Source organism: Crotalus tigris, unplaced genomic scaffold, assembly GCF_016545835.1.
Source record: "Crotalus tigris isolate CLP2741 ecotype Arizona unplaced genomic scaffold, ASM1654583v1 scf7180000017658.5313226, whole genome shotgun sequence".
NCBI classification, from domain to species: Eukaryota; Metazoa; Chordata; class Lepidosauria; order Squamata; family Viperidae; genus Crotalus; species Crotalus tigris.
In genome coordinates this window covers 3,720,840-3,738,841 of record NW_024096545.1, presented here as the reverse complement: position 1 = coordinate 3,738,841, position 18,002 = coordinate 3,720,840, and the positions used below count along the sequence as shown (strand labels likewise).

Here is an 18,002-nt window from a genome sequence, read left to right as displayed (position 1 = left end):
ATATCGGGGGGGTTTAGTCCAATGTTTCCCTGTATCCTGTTAAGGGGGTGGATCCTTCTTGGCTGAGGGCCAATGTTCCCTTTTTGTTGTGTGCTCTCCTCCTCCTTAATCTTATGAGTAGCTTCTATCTGGATATTATATGTTTCAACGTTCATATTTCCATCCTCCACTATAACGTTTCCTATGTCCATCTCCTTTCGTTATGTGGTATCCAAACTAAATCCTCACCGGATAGACGATCCAGGCACCCCCCAACAACATCGAGACAAACTCACACCCTTTGAGGGGAGAGGAAGTAACAACAATAGTTCTGAGATGCCTGAAGGGTTCAATAGTAAAATCCCTAAATCCAATACTGTCCATAATGACGAAGAGGAACATCTAATACGGGAAGAAAGGGGGGGAGGGGGCACAGAATGACAACCCGTTCGCTCAGCAGAAGAGAAAGCGACATGGGCAAAAAACATGCCCAAGTACTACCAAACTCTTCTTGGCAGGAACGGGAAGGATAGATAGAAGCTACTCATAAGATTAAGGAGGAGGAGAGCACACAACAAAAAGGGAACATTGGCCCTCAGCCAAGAAGGATCCACCCCCTTAACAGGATACAGGGAAACATTGGACTAACCCCCCCCCCGATACAACAGGAATGAACACCATCAAAGGAGAGGGAGATATAAGATTACTAATGAATCCAAAAATCAACAACAGAAGGATAAATAAGGGAACCCGAAGGAACGATAAGAAAGAACATAACGTCAGAGATGTATTCCGAACACCGGCTGATCAGCTGTGGCCAGTTACCCGGTCGAAGAGCCGTGTGCAAACATCGACCAAACCCATTTAAACCATCTTTCCTAGAACGGCCTTTTAGCCCTGATGATGTTGGGGAGTTTCCCCAATGAAAGCTTGGCACCCTTTTTAGTAAAGTATTTTTAGTAGAATATTTTTACTTATAATTCTCCCGGTGATCGTGTATTATTTTATTTTATTTTATTTTATTTTACTTTATTTATTTATTTATTTATTTATTTATTTGTGTGTGTGTGTGTGTGCTGTAGTGGGGGCGGGTGCATGAAGGGAAGCTCAGCCAATCTCATTGTACACATGTTGCACTTTGACAATAAAGGTTGATTTGATTTGATGTATATGTGTATGTGTATATGTGTGTAGTGTGTGTGTGTGTGTGTGTGTGTGTGTGTGTGTGTGTATGTGTACAGATAAGGAGCTATTCATATTTTTGCAAAATGAAGTCAATCTCAAATGGTGGCGACTCCAGGTCAAAGAGTGATAAAAAATAATAAAAAAAACAGTTGTGGCAGTACGTGATCATACACATAAAGAGAGGTAGACTTCTGGCCACCATCAAACCACCACATGAACATTTTTGACAGTTCTTTTGGAAACAATTGCTTATTCAGCCAATAAAAACAAAAGACCATGCAGATTTAACAATGGCATAAGCTTTGATTGCCAGACAGAGCTATCCTATTAAACAAAGAGAAAGCCCCCACAGCAACAGCCACTCAGTCAAGGCAAGACATCCTATAATTCAAATGAGACTTGTCTTGGGTTCCTTGAGTGTCTTGATAGTATATGCTGGATTTCTCTATAAAACCAATTGCGACAGGTGTGTGGATGCATAACTACCATCCACGGAAAAAAATTATTATATGAAAATTAGGATTACCATCATGAGGAAACAAAGGGCTGAGTTTTTAACACCTACCCCATATATACAGTATATGAAAGAGCAATGGTTTTAATTTCCCTCTTTCCTGCTTATCAACACAACGGCTTTCATTAGTAAAAGTTTCATTCTTACTGTCCCTTAAAACACAAAGGTAGGAAAACAAAAGTGTTACATTTCAGCTTCAGTAAACAGAAAAATCTGTGATTTGCAGTCCAAAATACCTAGAAGGTATCAAGCTGTCCTTACACCTGGACTTAACTTTTCATTTTGTCTTGGAACAGTTGACAACTATGCTAGGACCAGAAAACAAAGTTCCAGCATACATTAATCATACTCTTTCCACATAGATTTATGCTTGCTATGCAAAAAGACAGTGATGGAAAGAAGGTAATGAATAATTTACCTTTTAGCAGCCTTTAAAAAAACATTAGGTTAAACATTTCAAAAAACCACTTTCAGCTCATTGAAAATGAAGTTTAAAAATGCAGGTTGTTGATACACAAGAACTGAATACTGAGTACTCTTTTATGTTGTGTTATGTTATTTTACCTTTTAAATGCAATGGACAAATCCAAGTTTGCTTTTTATTTCATTTAATTCAATTTAGAGGCCGGCCTATCTTGCCAAGTTTAAAAATAAAAATAACAAAATAAATCACAAATAATGAAAACAAATATGTCCACTGAGGCAACATCCTTAAACAACCCCACAAACAAAATGACTAGGTGTTAAGCATTAAGCACTTACTATGATTCATGCACAGTCAGCCAGATGTTCAGACTGGACTTAGCATTTTTATCCACTTATCGAGTCATTCTCAAAGACCTGGGATAGGCAGATGATGATGCTATAGGTATCATTGCAGGATGTAAGTTGTACCGAGTAAAGCTGCCTTTTGCCTTCCATCCTTCCTAGGTCGGTAAAATGAGGACCCAGATTGTTGGGGGCAACATGCAACCACTTAGAGAGGGCTGTAAAGCCCTTTGAAGCAGTATATAAGTCTAAGTGCTATTGCTATTGCTATTACTATTATGGTTCATTGTACACTTAGCCAGATTTTTTATCTGGATTTGGCTTTTTCATCCACCCATCATGATCATCATCATGATCATCTAATCATATATTATTATTATTATTATTATTATTATTATTATTATTATTATTATTATTATTATTATTAATCTTTTATTCATTAAACATGAACCTCAGTCAACTGAACATTCAGATTGACTGGTGCTGATGGTTGATACGGTTTGCTACCAGCATCCTAGGTGTCAACCAGGTATCTCCTTAAAATATAAGATGTTCCGAGTAGCGCAGTTTTTTGTAACATTGCTGGAGTTATTGCAGGAAGCTGCAGTTTCTTGATGTATGCAAAGTTTTGGGACATAGTTCCCAGTGCCCCGATGACAATGGGTACCACTGTTACACGTTTCATCCATAATCGTGCAGTTTCGATGGCCAGGTTGCGATATTTTGTAATTTTTTTCCAGTTCTTTTTCTTCAACTCTGGCATCTCCTGGTACAGCGATATCAATCAGCTGTACGATTATTATTATTATTATTTACAGCCCATCTCCTGGTTCAAGACGACTCTGAGTGGAGTCCTGGAAGGCCAGCAGGGTCAGGGTTAAGGTGTTCCAAATGGCAGGAGTCATGACAGAAAAGGCTTGCTAGCTTGAAGAAAACTTCAATCAGCCGAACTTGGTTGATTTGGAGGAGTTAAGCTAGGTGAGATTCAGTTAGTATATGGAAGTCATTGTTTTAGCTTGTTGTATGCATTCAAGTTGCTTTTGGTGAGATGGGCTGCTATATAAATTAGATAAATAAATCTAATAACAACACAGTAATAAATAAATCTATCTGGATTTTCCAAAGCAAGTAGACTCTACTGGGAAATTGACAACAACAAGAAAATGGCAAAGTACTTCTGTATTGTTGGCAAGAAAACATCATCAGAAGTCAAGCTCAAATCAAACTATATTTCAACTTACTATCCTGCTATGCCTCAAAAAACAGTCTTGTACCACATTTTTAGAATTACAACTTGCCATTATAACTAAATGCATTCCATTTCTTTTTAGGGGAAGTATTTCAAGCTTTATAGGCTTGCCAAAATAACTGTACAAAAACTATTTCTAAACAAAATTTCTATTGTTGCTTTGCATATTGAAATACATAGTCACAGAGTTGGAATAAATCAGAAATCAACTTCGCACTCAGAGCATTTCTGACGGAAGACCATCCAAACTTTTTGTGAGGACCTCCAGTGAAGAAGAACTCACCCCTTCATGTGGCAGCCTGTTTAATTGGGTGTCAGCTCATATAGTCAGGAAATTCTAACGACCTTGAACCTACTTATTTATAATTTTAACCCACTAGTTCTGATCTTGCCCTCTGGAGAAAGAAAGACTGAGCACTGTGCAACAGTCCTTCAGTTATTTGAAGACTGCTATCTCTCCTCTGTAGCCAAAACATCCCCAGATCCTTTTACCATTGCTCACACAGCTTGGCTCTCAGACCCTTCACTAACTTGATAGCCTTTTTCTGATCTTCCTCTAATTTGTGACTGTGCGTTTTGAACTGTAGCATCCAGAAGTGGACACAATAACATCAGAATACCTGCGTTTATGGCACAAAACATTTGCCAAATTTTAATAAAGGTTAATGTGGATTTTTTATTTTCAAAATCATGAACATATTAATTTTTCTGTCTTATACTTCGCTAGCTGAAATTTATGGTTTCCAGCCTCATATGCCTGTTGTGTAAAAAAACAAAAAAATCAGTAAAAACAAAGTCAGAAAGCTGTGTTTCACATAGCTGTTTCTCCAGCGGGATCAATTCCAAAAGCAACTTCTACATGCTAGAGGAGCATCAAAAAAATGATTCATTGCTCTTATTTACAGATCTATCACTGCATATCCCAAGGAATGTAAAGCAAAGGGGAATGCAGCATTTTAAAAGGTTGTGTGTATTTGTTTTTCAGTTGTATAATAAATCAAGCCTAAAAATCTGTCAGATGTTGTGGCCCTAATTCAGAAACAGATAGACAGTAGTATGAAAAGACTTTCATCCATCAATTACTTTTTGGAAGAAATATTTTTCGTATTGAAGGATATTCTGTATAGCCAATTGTATCTAATCAACTGGGATAGATATAGTGTGTGTGCATATATTAATTAAAAAATCACAGGTAAATCAGCATCACATAAAAACTATTCCTGAATTATATCTTAAAATCAAGTCCAAACAATTTTAGTAATAATTAATTGTGAATACCATGCGAAAGAAATACGTAATATAATTTAATGTAATATAACACAATCTAATTAACTGAATTATGTATTATACGCCATCAAGTTGGAGTCAACTTTTAGTGACTATGTAAATAGGCCTTCTCCACTCTAGCTTTCTCAGGTCTTCCAATGGTACATTCATTGCCACTTTAATCAAATCCATCTATTTTGCTGTTTATCCTCCTCTTATTCTGTTTTCACTTTTAGCATTATGACCTTGTCAATAGAATTAGGTTTTCTCATAATATGTCCAAAATATGATAATTTGAACCTGATCCTTTTTTGCCATAAATGAGAACTGTAGAGTGATTTATTTCATGATCTATTTATTTGGGATTTTTTTGGCTATTCATGGCACTCTCAGATGTTTTCTCCAACACGAGACTGACATCCTATCAGCACCCATTTACTTCCTACTTTTAGTAGTTATCTTAATTGTTCAATTGTGTTTTAAAGAGGGGAGAGGATGGGGGAGATACAAATATATATACACAGGGCTTTTTTGTCATAGAATGGCCAGAACGGAGTTCCAGCACCTTTTTGGGATGAAACCTTGTAGGGTAGGCAAGGCAGATTGTATGACATGTGTAAGTTCCGGCACTTTTTTTTTTTTTTTTACAAAAAAAGCACTGTATATACAGCACATGTGGAATTTTGTGGATTTCTAGATATGCATATAGTTAATATTTTGTTTCTCAAAAAAATTTAAAGCAGAACCCTTACAATGAAGGTGATATCTGGTCTTATAAGGGGTATTTAAAGAGCTATATATATTTAGCCCAAAAAAGATACTGCTATGGTCTTCACATACTGTCATACAGAGGCAGTCTAGTTTAGAGCAAGATGAGAAGAAATAGTGGGCATTTTGAGGAAGTAGATTTGGTTCAACATTCGGAGAAATGTCTTAAGGATAATAATAGCTAGAGAGTAGAAAGGTTTGTCTTACAAAATGACTTTTTCCTTTGCTGGAAGGTATTTAAACAGAGAAGAGATGAATATGGAAGATGTGCATTTTTATGACTGCAGTGGATTTCAGTGTGTGTTTAATTTGATTTCAGTATAGTAATAAAGAGTAAGGCTAGTTATGACCTATGTTCACATATGTGAAGCTGGTAAACCTTACTTCTAAGTAGACATATCAATGATACTAAGTCTTCCTTTGAATATCCAGCTAGGCAATAATGGTTGGCTGCTAGCTTCCTTAGCTTTCTAACAAGAACTGAAGAGCTCTACCCTGACCTATAAGGTTTCAGAAAAGTGCTTTCCTTCCATCAAGGTTTTAGTGAAGTGCTCCTTCAATATGGATCCGTACAGCAGTACTTCATTTCCACCATGCCACATGTAATTGGCTGCTTCTAGATCTTCAACGATCTTCTAGGCATATCAAAGCAAAGTAGCCAGGTGAAGCTGGGTGTTTCTCCTTAATGCTTCTGATTGAGAGACTATTTGATACAGTGGTTAAGGCACTAGACTATAAATTGGGAAACTATGATTTATAGTTCTGATGGAAGCATGAAGCCAGTGAATAATCTAGTCATTCTCCCTCAGCCCTAGGAAATAGGTAATGGCAAACCAATTCTGAAAATGCAGAGACCTGTCCAGGCAGTCACCAGGAGTCAATAGTGATTTGAAGGCTCAATAAAAAATTGTATGGATTGGAAGCTTGGGAATACTTTTGCATCTGTGGGTTAAAAAGTCATTTAGTGTTTGCATAGAGAGGTTCCATGTCTCTCCATCCTCCATTCACTTTTACTACAATAGTGCACAATACTTGTAGTCTTTTTCATATGTTTTCAAGGAGTTTCTATATATAAAATGATTGCTGCTGATGTAACTATAACAGTTCTGATTGATTTGGGCTTGTAAGCACAATAAACAATGAAACCTATGAAATGTGTATTTTTATTGTGCTCCATCCACTTTGATGTCAAAATTTTAAAATCATGCATGAATCTAGAAAATAAATAAAGGTTTAGGTACCCAGGAGGAATATGTAACAGATTATCTGCTTGGTGTCTTTCTTTCTTTCTTTCTTTCTTTCTTTCTTTCTTTCTTTCTTTCTTTCTTTCTTTCTTTCTTTCTTTCTTTCTTTCTTTTTCTTTTTTCTTCTTTCTCTCTCTCTCTTTCTTTTGCAATCCCATTTGCCTTGCTATTGGTAATAAGAGGAAAAGCACTAGTTAAAAATAACTAAAACAGTAAACTACATTGCCCACTTATGTCCAAATTCAATTTTACAAATCTTCAAACCATGTCATTAGAAAAATCAGAAACCAGTGCAATAAAATATTTTTAGAGAACAGCAGAAGGCCAGGATATGGTCTGGTGCAACATTTTGGGAAAGTCAGTCCAAGGCAGTGAAGCTTTGACAAAAAAAGGCTCTCATTTCCATTTCATTCTCTTGTTCTCCCTCAGTAGCAGAGCACATGCTCTCCATATAGAAATATTCCAACACTTAAAAGAACCACGTGAAATAATTTGAAAAGGCTTAACCTGATCTCTGATGGGTCCTTGCTAAGGGTCTTGGAAAGCATACACTGAACTTATTTTCAGGCAATGCATGCTCCTGAAGATTTGTGTGTCAGCGTTAATGGACCTAATGTACATATTAGCACATAAATATTTTAGAAAAACACACTGTCCTTGCTTCAAAGGCCAGATGCAGCTTGTATATTTCCTATTTGCTGTCCTCTAAGTCCCATCTGACAATGATTGCTGAATGCTGACTGCACATTTTCCTGCCATTTTGAGAACAGAAGAACATGGAACTGTACTACACAGTATAGCATAATGAAAAGAAGCACAGAACGGTTTTTAAAAACGAGAAAATATTTCTAACACTTCCTACTCTCAGTCCATCTGTAAGTGTGATGTGATCACACTCACTCTGCAGTTCTCAAAACCCCTCCTAATGACAACTGACAGTCGTTGGCCGCTAATAGGTTACCCATAGATACTTTAGAATATGTTTAAAATAAGCTAAAAGTATAATCTTCCAAAGTAAACATGGCAATTTCTACGTAAACTGGTGTTGTTCACAGAATACTGACACTAATATGTCTGTTGATTAGTATTTGAAATATTTTTTTTTAGAGCTGGAAAGAAAAGCCCGTCCAATTTCAAACTGCACCTGTGTGAAAGAACAAAGCGAAAATCACTGAATGAAGTTGAATGGTAATTTGTTCCTATTTTTTCTATTCTGAGAAGCAGTATTTTAACACCTACTGGTCTAGTGCAAATCTCCTCTTTTGTGCTGCAGGAAGATGAAATAGGCACTTCAATTAAAATAGGTCTCCTATGTATTTGAACACTCTAAACGTTATAACCTATACGTGAATCTCCATGACTTTAAAAATGGTAAATCATGCATACTAAGAATGCAAAAGGGACCTAGTGTAATCCCCAATAAGACCCTTCATTTATTTTTATAACTCATAACTACCAACTGAACTTGATCTGAACTAATAGGATAGAAATGTAAGTTTCTCAAATAAAAAGAAATAAAATATTTTTATAGCAGAGAATGACTTCATCTCCCAACTCTGGTGAACTATAGAGAAGGAACAAAAAATGAATGACAGGTAACAAACTTAGAATAAGAATAGTTTAAAAGCCAAAATATATTTCTTATTATTTTTTTCTTTCTTTCCTACTTTCTAGGAAATATTTTCTCCATCATCCAATCCTCAGATCTCAAAGGCTCTAGTTAACACCATCAGAGATTACTGTAAATTACTGCAGATTGCTTCACAAGAGGAGGGAGAAGTCAAATGAGGAGAAATCTTTATGAGAATTCCTTCCTGGTTTTCAAGACAGCAGTGGATGTCTTTCAGGTCAAAGTGAATGGAGGAGGATTTCTTGCAATATATACTATACTTTTAGGAAAAGCAGATGATCATTACCTGAGAAGCCTGTTAGATATGTCTGTGTAGATTCTCAGTAATCCATATCATGGTTGAAAAAATACCTTTGGGACAACCTGTTAGATATGTTGGATGTAGAAAAATGAAGTGTGATGTTTTTCCAACTTGCAGATCTTAAAAATTCTGCCATGTAAGGAGTCTAGAAAGCTTCTTCTGTCGTATGTCACAACTAACCTTCTCACTCTGTAATTCCTCACCCAATGATGCTTTCATCTTTCCTTCTGCAAAGCCAAACTCCCTCCTCAGATAAAAAATGCCGTAATCCCTCTTGCCACATCATAGGAAAGTAATCTTTTCTTGACTCTTGCAGGTACAATAATGCTTCACTCCCAGAGGCATTGGTCACAATGCCTCTTGGGAGTGAAGTGTTATTGTACCTGCAAGAGTACAATGCCTCTTATAGCCTCACACATGTGCACAGAGGCCCATGTGCACACGCACGCACACATACACATATACACACACACACTCTCTCTCACACACACATTTTTTGTGTCAGCCACTGTAATATATCCTAATTAGATTGTTCTCTTTTCTCAGGTACATTCAGCTTCCTTTCACCACAACAATCACCTCTTTAATTTAGGGCAAAATATAGCAGTCCTCTCCAGTAGATCAGTTCTGCTTAGTCAAGCTCCAAATCTAGTCCTGTGTGCCAAGGAGGCTGGGGAGAGTTACAGGACATTAGGAAAACCTTCATGGATTACCAACTCAAATAATGTGCTTTATGCAATATGGGCCTAATGAGAGTGGCCACAAACATGACTGCAAGTGACATCAACATGCTTTTCATGTTGAGGGCCTGAGTCCCAAAGCCTGGATGAGACTGGGATAGAAGTCTGGGAGCTGCTGTCCATTACTAGAGTGTATCTAAGTACCATGGTCCAAACTCAAGCCCTGCATTTCCTAGGAAAGAAGTAAAGCCATTTTTATCACAGTTCTTTTGCACAAGTGCCTGCTATATTCTTATTACTGCTTCTGCATAGTGAGGTACAGAAGAGCTTTTTCCATAGGTTCAAAGGATAATGATAGCCTTGAGTTAGGTTGGCATACAGTAAGTATAGATAGATAGTGTTATGTCCCGAGCCTTGCAAACGGGCTCGGGGCGTTTGCAGGCAGTCCCGGGCAGGTGCAAGCTGCCCGGGACCAGACAGGCTGTCGCCAGCGCCGGTGCGCATGTGCGGGTGCTGGTGCGGGAAAAGTAACACATTGACCCGGGAGTTGCCTATATAGGAGGCTGGGAGGTTTCGGGCGTTGCTGAAGCCTTCACTTGTAAGCTGAACACAGAATAAAAGGAAACCTGAGAACTACAACTGCTTCTCGCGTCTGCTTTTCGCCAAGGACTCAACACTGGCGACAAGGATGGGATGCCTTACATCGCCTGGAAAGGAAGAGGTGTAAGCTTACCCAAGTGAGTCCTGAGCGGCGGAACGACGGAACGGCGTTGACTCGGCAACTACCCGCCAATCCAGTGCGCATTTGGGGGTAGGCTGGCTGATAGACCCGTCTCCTGAAATGGCAAAGGTTGGAAGGCTTTCGGAGTTCGACGTCTCACATCCAGAGCGGTGGTAGTCCTACATAGCCAGGGTGGAAAATTACCTCAAGGTGAACCAAGTGAGGGAAGAGAGCTTGAAGGCTGCCACCCTGCTTTGTGTCTGCGGTCAAGACGCCTTCGAAATCGCAGAGAACCTTGCAGCACCTGTCCCAATAGAGTCTGTCAGCTACGCAGATCTAAAGAAGCTATTGAAGGAGCACTTCCAGCCCAAGATGTCCGTCATTGCATGGCGCCACACCTTCGAGCAGAGGGATCAACGATCCGGAGAGTCGGCCAAAGAATACATCGCCGCATTGAGGAAGGCCACCAAGCACTGCGAGTTCAAGGACCTCGAAGAACAACTGAGGGACCGATTCGTGTGCGGCTTAAGGCATCGAGATCTACAACAGAGGCTTTTCGCCAAAGAAGACTTGTCCTTCCAAGATGCCTTAAGAGAGGTCACCGCAGAAGAAGCAGCAGGCGGCGCCGTCAAAAACATGCGGCCGATCAGGAACAGTCCAGATGTTGCATCCGTGCACCAAGAGGACGTCCAAGGGAACTCCGAGGAGGATCCGGACGAGGAAGTCGACCGTCTCCACCCCACAAAGGAAGGGAATCAGAAAGGAACATGCGGGAAACAAGGACATATTGCAGCTGTGTGTCTGGGCCGACGAAAGGTACAACCTCAGGAAGAACGGCGCCTGAAAGGTACCGGGGTCCCCAGCCAGAATAGGGTAGGTTTTTGCGCTTCGCGAAGAAGCATCTTCAGGATAGGCACACACAAGCCCATCAAGAAAAAGCTGTCACTCAAGGTGAAGCTACAAGGGGTTCCATTAACTATGGAACTAGAAACGGGGTCTGCCCTTTCAATCATATCCTTACATACATTTAGGAAGATTTGTTCCGGCAGTGGAACTCAGGCTAAATTAAGGCCTTCAGACATTGTGTTAACAGACTTTCAAAATTCGAGAGTGTGTGTTAAGGGGGAGGCCACCCTTAACGTACAGTATAAGAATTTTGAAGGTCCACTAGACATATTAGTAGTAGGGGGTGAACGAACGAGTCTCATAGGACTCGATTGGTTTGAAGCCTTGGGGATACACGTCACGGGGCTCAACAGCTTACAAACACTCGACCTACAGGAAGTCTGCAAAGAATTTGCAGATGTCTTCAGCCCCCAGCTGGGCACATTCAAGGGACCTCCTGTGTCCTTAAAACTAGACCCCACTGTCACACCCATTAGAATTAAAGCAAGAAGGGTCCCTTTTGCTTTAAAGAGTAAAATTGACACTGAGTTAGACAAACTGATCCACCAGGGAATCCTAGAACCTGTTGATTCCAGCCCTTGGGAGACCCCCATTGTCACGCCTCTAAAGGCAAATGGGGACATTCGCATTTGTGCTGACTACAAATGCACTCTTAATAAGGCATTGCAGCAACATGCCTATCCTGTTCCTGTGGTCAGTCATATTCTGGCCTCCCTCAAGGGGGGGCGCGTTTTTGCAAAGCTTGACCTAGCTCAAGCGTATCAACAGCTGCCTGTTGATGATGATGCTGCTATAGCTCAGACTATTGTGACCCACAGGGGAGCCTTTAAGGTAAAAAGGCTACAGTTTGGAGTGAATGTCGCTCCTGGGATTTTCCAAAGCGTAATGGAAAACACACTACGGGGCATACTGGGGGTTTGCCCCTACTTTGATGATGTCTTAATTGCAGGAGACTCCACACACATTCTAGCTGAAAGGCTAAGGGCTGTTCTGTTAAGATTCAGGAAAACAGGCCTCAGGCTCAAAAGAGACAAATGCAAAATTGGGGTGCCTTCTACTGAATTTCTGGGATTCAAAATTGATGCTGCTGGGATTCACCCTGCTGAATCCAAACTAACTGCCATTTTAGAAGCACCTAGGCCAAAGTCTAAGGCCGAACTTCAGGCCTTTCTGGGCCTCCTGAATTTCTACAATTCCTTTCTTCCACATAAAGCTAGTGTAGCTGAGCCTCTTCACAGGCTATTAGACAAACAAGCAGTGTGGCAGTGGTCACAAACACATGAGGCTAGTTTCAATGAGGTCAAGGCCTTACTCACTTCTAACAGTGTACTTGCACACTTCAATGAGTCCCTTCCTGTGTGCATCGCTTGTGATGCTTCCCCTTACGGGGTAGGAGCCGTCCTGAGCCACCTCAGGTCTGATGGAACTCAGGTTCCTGTTGCATATTACTCCAGAACACTGTCTTCTGCTGAGCGCAACTACGCTCAGATAGACAGGGAGGCTCTGGCTGTTGTTGCTGGAATTAAAAAATTCCATGATTTCTTGTATGGCAGGCATTTCACGGTCTTCACTGACCATAAGCCTCTGCTGGGACTGTTTACCACACGTAAACAAACTCCCCAAATCATTTCCCCTAGAATGCTTAGGTGGTCTATTTTTCTGTCTGCATATGATTTTTCCTTACTCCACAAGCCTGGGAAAGAAATGGGCCATGCTGATGGCCTCAGTAGATTGCCCCTGCCAGTAGTAGAAGATGACCCTGCGCCAGCTGTCAACACTCTATCCATCCAAGCCTTGCCCGAGTCCCCTCTGAATGCCAGGGATGTCGCCGCTGAAACAGGCACAGATCACACACTTTCACATGTCCTTTTTTGGGTTTTGTCTGGATGGCCTGAGCACTGCCCTAGTCCTGAGTTTCAGAGTTTCTGGTCCAAAAGGAACGAGTTGTCCACTTCTCAGGATTGTTTGCTTTGGGGAAACAGAGTTGTCATTCCCACCTCAATGAGGACTAGGATCTTAGAGTCCCTCCACGAGGGTCATCCTGGCATTGTTCGCATGAAGGCCCTTGCGCGCAGCCACTTGTGGTGGCCTGGTTTAGATAAGGACATTGAGGCTAAGGTGCATGCATGCCACCTGTGCCAGCGCTCTCGCCCAGAGATGCCCCAAGCTCCTGTGCATAGATGGGAGGATACACAGTCCCCATGGTGTAGGGTGCACATTGACTACGCTGGGCCCTTTCAGGGCCAGTTCTTCTTGGTCCTCGTTGACAGTCATTCAAAATGGCTTGAGGTTGTACCTGTCTCATCCACCACCACTGCAAAGACTATTCAGGTACTAAGGGGGATTTTTGCTGCACACGGGCTCCCAGATGTCATCATCTCTGACAACGGCCCTCAATTTACTTCCTCCGAATTCCAAGCTTTCTTACAGGCTAACATGATTCGTCATGCCACGTCTGCACCCTTCCACCCGTCCACCAACGGTATGGCTGAACGCATGGTCCGCATCACAAAGGACGCCTTGAAAAGACTCACCTATGGGGACTGGCATCACAGGTTGGCTGACTTTCTCCTTTCTTACCGCACCACACCATCCACTTCTACAGGGAGAAGCCCAGCTGAACTTTGCTGGGGGCGCAAACTTACTACGAAGCTTGACCGGTTGCATCCGGACAGACTGCCTTCATCTACCTCACATCCTAGGGCACCTAGACAACTACTTGTGGGTGCCCCGGTTTGGACTCGCAATTACGGGCCTGGTCATACATGGGTCCCCGCTTCTATTTCCAGGGTCACAGGTCCTCTATCCTACGAGGTAGCCCTGGACAACGGTCGTGTCCTGCGTCGGCACATCGACCAACTCCGCCCTAGGCGGGATCTTTCAGATGAGACTCCTGGGTCTTTTCCAGGGGGGAGGGGGACCCTTTAGAGCAAAGGGAGGGGCACGAGCTGCTGCCCACCTCCAATCATGGAACCACAAACGGCCCATTCCAAGATTCCGCGAGTGCCCCAAACAGGAATTCTAAGAGCCTATCCAACTACCAGGCATTCAGGCCTACTCCAGCCAGGGAGTCACCCCGGGGGTACAATCACTATTCACCTGCACAGCACAGTACTCCAGTCAGGGAGGATACCCGGGAGCATCCCAATAAATCATACCCCGCAAGAGAGCTGGCACATAATCCCCAGAGTTGGCCTGACCTTACCCCAAGTCCTACAGGGGGTCAAACTTACAGGGAGGTGGTCGAGGAACCATGTCCCGACCGCAACACCTCTAGCCCAAATCAGGGAATAACTGAGTTTTGGGATGGTACAGAGACCCACACGAGCCCGGACACAGAACGGGGCTTAGGGATTGGACAGCCTCCTGACAGGTCTTGGACGGACCTAGGAGGTTCTATAGAGACGCCCAGCAGTGGCTATCACTTCAAGGGGCCCGAGGGCCTACAGCTAGGCAGGTCAACCAGGTCACAAAGTGACAGAAGCCCTGGCCTGACGAGCCCGGTGGGCGAGCAAGCAGGCCAGGCATTGGGGCATAGTCCTTGGAAGGCACCAAGGCATGATAAGGAGAACAGGTTCACGTCTCCCCTCAGTCAGGATACACCTGTCAGAAACCCAGAGCTGAGAAAGTCACAGAGAGCAAGGAAATCTCCTAAGTACTTAGAGGATTATATAACATTGCTGGCTAAACAAAAGCCAGTAAACAGTAGGAGCACTGGGGAGTAGAACATTGCATCAAGAAATAATTGTATGTTGGTAGTAGTCTTAGCCCGGGGGAAAGGGGTGTTATGTCCCGAGCCTTGCAAACGGGCTTAGGGCGTTTGCAGGCAGTCCCGGGCAGGTGCAAGCTGCCCGGGACCAGACAGGCTGTCACCAGCGCCTGTGCACATGCGCGGGTGCTGGCGCGGGAAAAGTAACACATTGACCCGGGAGTTGCCTATATAGGAAGCTGGGAGGTTTCGGGCGTTGCTGAAGCCTTCACTTGTAAGCTGAACACAGAATAAAAGGAAACCTGAGAACTGCAACTGCTTCTCGCGTCTGCTTTTCACCAAGGACTCAATAGATAGATAGATAGATAGATAGATAGATAGATAGATAGATAGATAGATAGATAGATATAAAACACTCACAGTGGTGTAAAATTGGGACTAGATGACTAAGAGAATAAAGAACTTCAGCAACGCCAAAACAACATCATCAGAAAGCCTTCAGGGATGCAGCATCAGCAGATGACTCAATTGGCAAACAATAGACTTCTGCGCTTAAGGGTCAGAAACTAGTTTATCGGATAAAAAGAACTGAAGGCATTCTTGGGTCTTGAGAGTCCAACGAATGAGTTTGTAGAGTAGTGACAGTGGAAGCAGTCAAATGCAATCAGTAAACAACAGTTCTCCACTTTTCCCCTAGCTTTTCAGAACAGATTTACAAGCTAAGTGAAACAAAATGAAAGCAGCCACAGGGAGAGGAGACAGTTACTGTGTTATCCAGTGACTTTCTACTCAGAGGTCCGCCCCATTGCGCTCAGCAAGGCTTGCTCTTGGGCAGATGTCAATATAAGATTATTTAATTGGACAATCTACTTTCCCTTAACAATACTTTTTTTTTCAAACAGGAAGAAAGTCAAAAAGGGAGACCACATTTATTTTGCAAATATTCACGTAATTTGTTCCTCACGATTTTTATGAAAACAAATGCAGATATTTTCCATAATTTCTGCTCCATGCATTTCCCATATTTTTATCTCAAATTATTTCATTCTTCACTTTTCCTTTTTCTGAATAACTTTCCTTCCTTCATTTTTTTTCCTTTCTCAGGGGAAATAGGAACATGTTACTAATTCACCTAGATGGTACAGGTCTTCTTGCAGCAACTTAAAATGGACAATATTAGGACAGTAATAATAATTTATTAAAAATGTATGTCACCCGATTCAATGATTCTGCACTGAGACATCTGATATACAGTAGTTCAAACCCTGTCTCCAGTTTGTTTTTAATTATGATATGTTATCACAAAAATGCTACAGTTTAAATATCCCCAGTTTACATCTTGAATTCCTTTTTGGGGAGTCGGATTCAGTAATCAGATGGATTAGGGCCCACAACTAGATGTTAGTAATAAACCGATAACACTCCATCCTTATGCCTAATTCCTATAACTGGGAAGGTGGGACTCAGCCAGTTACTACATTTACTTTCTGGAGTTAGGTTTGTAGACTTGAGATCTTCCTAAATTCATAACTGTCATTAGACATTAGAGCTGAACAGCAATCTGGAACTGAAAGGAAAAAGTTGGGTTTTTTTTTCTCTCATGCTGTACAGTTACTTGGAATCTGATATGAAGTAAAGTTAGTATTTTCAACACATACATTTTTGTCACTCAAACCAGAGGTGCACAGTAGATTTTAGTGACATTTGTCTTGCAGAGGAATCCATAATGGACATTTTCATTTTCAACTGGCAAATATCAGTGTGGGATACTTGGACTGCATAGCAACCAACAGCTGCGTGCATGAGCTCCCTTTTGTATAGACTTCTGTGATAGTATTTATTAGCCACAAATCACTGAGTCAAATCACTGAATTATAGACCTGATCTGCAATTGCTCTATACTTACAAATACTGTACTGTATGTAGTTCAAGGCTTTTGGAAAACCTTTGATATTTGGTTACAAACCAATGAAAATGTGATTCATAGTGCAGCATTTGATTTCTATGATTAATATTCAGAATCTTGTACTGAATCTTCCTATCCCTGAACATGACATTGCCTCCTTATGTAATGACATAAAACATAAACATCCTTCATGTTCCTGCTGTCTCTTTAAAGATAAATAGAAAAATGAGAAACATTTGCTAACGAGCCTATTAAATATTGATGCCTTTTCTCAAGTCCCCCAGAGCCCTATCATTTCAGCAACTGTCTGATTAATAATAGATTAAACATTTTAGATTTGCTTACTCTGGGCTTCATAACTTTAAGTGCATCAGCTGTCTTTGTAATGGCAGTGACAAACCTTGCAGATTCTCCACAAAAATATACTCTAGGCAATCAGCAAATCTATTTCAGAATAAAAATGCACTTACTTAGGAAAGGGGGGGGAGGGGAATCTGGGTTTACACAGAAGAGTGGGCTAGGGAACATACATTTTGTTTCCTTGAAGCAATATTTAAAAGGGTCATTGACATGCTGGAGGTTGCAGAGTGTTTTTGGCTGTAGAAGAATGGGAATCTTTTTTTTTTTTTTTTATGCTATCTTTGCTCTGCCTATCTTATAAATGTATCCAGGGCCTACTTTAGGCCAACTAGTTGAAGACAACTGTTGCTGAAGTATATTATTTTAGATTGCAGGAAATTATGGTAAGTCCATCATAAGACAGGAACAGCATACATAGAAAGGAGGATGGGGAAATCTTGGATATCACAGGGGCTCAGGAGAAGGGTTGAGTTAGGTAATTTCTTCACTTCCAGATAAATGATCCAGAAAAGAGATACACTGCCATTTCATCTGGAATGGACTAGCAAGTAAATGTTCTTTGCTTGCCTTGGGTTGAAGTCTCTCTCTCCTTCCCCCCCTCCCATGTGTGTGTTTGTGTGTGTATGTATGTGTATTTGTAGGGACTTTTGCAGCAGAGAAATCCTGCCCTCTTATTTGAATGTCCATGATATTTTCATAATAAAATATTTACTAATAATATTTTTGTGACATATGTCTCCAAATTAATCTCAGGCATCTCTAGATAAGACTGGAAAAATATTTATCTGAAATTGAGGTCCATTGATTAAAGTAGAT

The 18,002-nt window shown here is 41.2% G+C and overlaps 1 protein-coding gene across 8 annotated transcripts in view; it reads right to left on the bottom strand.

The window, feature by feature from the left end:
- Nucleotides 1-18,002, bottom strand: part of GRIA1 (glutamate ionotropic receptor AMPA type subunit 1) — a 237,883-nt gene that overhangs the window by 126,844 nt on the left and 93,037 nt on the right. The window contains exon 1 of one of the 8 annotated variants that reach the window (XM_039335754.1): nt 6,971-7,659. The exons of the other annotated variants lie outside the window; for them this stretch is intronic. The gene's annotated coding sequence lies outside the window, so the exon portion shown is untranslated. Of the gene's footprint in view, nt 1-6,970; nt 7,660-18,002 lie in introns of those variants that run through there. 8 annotated transcript variants of the gene reach the window in all.